Here is a 2211-nt window from a genome sequence, read left to right as displayed (position 1 = left end):
AAATAGAAGCGCATTTTATTTTTACCCATTCAGGCTTGCTGGGAAGCAAAGTGGTGTGCACACTCAAGTACTGTGCCACGCATGTCTGTTTTTAGAGGTGATAACTGTTTCCAAGATCCACCCGCACTCCTTACGGTCTGCAAACTTCCAATGGTGGTGGTGCTCTGGTGATCACACGGATGGCGCCATGCAAAGCTCAGAATAGTCTCAGGTCACCACACACACAGATGAATTCAATATCTGCTAGATATGTTTATTGAAAAATGTCACGGCATGTCATTAGAAGCTGTAGCTAGCATTTCAGGACTTCGAAGGGGCCCTTCATCAGGTGTCACTATGTCGTTCTGCTTCTAATTACATGCCGTGACATTTTTCAATAAACATATCTAAGAGATATTGAATTCATCTCTGTGTGTGCCGTTGACATGTTGAGACTGTTTTTAGAGGTGGGTATCCCGATCAGGGAGAGTCTGTGAACCGTATTTTGCAATGACGATACAAAAACATAAGTACAGAAATCAATGCGGAGGATGTGTGGGTATGTTAGTTTTATCAGCCACTTTAAGCAATAAACCTAGGTCGCCTCCTTGGCTCAAGCTTGTGACTGAATGGATAATGTACAGCAGACCATAGTAATGAGTCATTCCACTGCTTCCTATCTCTTCCTTTTAGATTGTTTCTAGCCATGTGCACTACAAAACAACCGATTGACTCCCAGTGCTGCCGCATCCTTTTTCACTCTGAGTGCTGCTGTATGTGGGATGTACAACAGAATGGTACCAAATCCAGATGAGGTACTTAAAGTAGTTGCATTTAAAACCACATTTATTAGTTTTAATAAATACATAATTGTAGGGCTGTGGAAATTAAAGATTAATGTCTCGATTAATCGTTAAACTTTTTGATCGATCAAAATTATTTTGATGGCTAATGAAAACACTCACCTCTCCGCCGGCTTCCGGGTGTCCCGTCGGCGATCCGGTGACGCCACGGACATCGATGTCACCGGACTCCTCCCTTCTTCCCCAAGTGGCTCCGTCGGCCACTTGGGGAAGAACGAAGGGAAGGGGTGAGGAGTCCGGTGACGTCGGTGTCCGTGATGGCTAACAAAGGGAAGGGGAAGGAGTCAGGTGACGTCGATGTCCGTGACGTCACCGGACTCCTCCCCCCTTCATTAGCCGACGGAGCCACTTGGGCCGGTTAGTTTGCCCAAGAAACTTTCTGCACGAGCGCCAGCCAAGGCATTGACCTATACACATACAGCACAGTAATTAAGTAATAAAATGAACTAGGATCACACAAATCCAGCACGTTATTATTCTGAGTTGCCCCACTCAAGTGGCGGCCATATTGAGTGGGGCACGTGAGAATGAGTTAACTTTATTACTTCATTGTTGTGCTGTATGTGTATAGGCCAATGTAGTTGGATATGTATGTGCGTTATAATTACTCAAAATTAATCGATTAATCAATTAAAACAAATTTCGATTAATCGAACACGAAAATTTTAATCATTACCAGCCCTACATAATTGCATTACTTAGTGTTTTGTATGTGTGCCTGGACTTCAGCTTTCATATTACTACAAAGGCAGGGGCAGGCCAAACAGTTTGTTTTCACAAGAATATGAATTCATACATTTATTTAAAAAAATATTGTAATTCAAAGTTACAATATGCTTGGAGACTGCCACATTTTGTACTAACCAGCTGAAATATTTTTCTTGTTATACTATCTAGAAGCATTTTGACCATACATGGTATGTGTAAGTACCAAATTCAAAGGCGTATCACTAAACTTCATTTTTATTAGGAAAACAATATAGGAGGCAACAAGAGGTACAGTTTTTATACTAACTTTATCTTTAGAGCTCCTGGGCTTCCTGAAAACCTAACCTCTCCACTATGTAGATAACAACCAAAAAATATATGGTTGATATTTGGCTCACCTATTCCCACCCCTTGACCCTTCCTACTGACCAGAGAGGCCAACTGTCCCATTTGGTAGACAGTGGGAAGGCGTAGGGATAGGAGGAAGTGGACAAATATTGACAATGAAGGTTGTAGTCAATATTTGCATAATAAGAGCATAGGTTCCCTTACCTGTTGCCTGCTCAGAAAAACATTTGAGCAGTCAACTGGAGGTACTGGGGGAGCTATGTACGTAGGCCATATTTCAAGGTAAAGTTCCGCAGTATAAGGTTATATAACT

Source organism: Nanorana parkeri, unplaced genomic scaffold (genome assembly GCF_000935625.1).
Source record: "Nanorana parkeri isolate BGI_ZX_2015 unplaced genomic scaffold, ASM93562v1 scaffold1603, whole genome shotgun sequence".
NCBI classification, from domain to species: Eukaryota; Metazoa; Chordata; class Amphibia; order Anura; family Dicroglossidae; genus Nanorana; species Nanorana parkeri.
The sequence above is the reverse complement of the archived record's forward strand: the minus strand, read 5'-3'. Positions refer to the sequence as shown.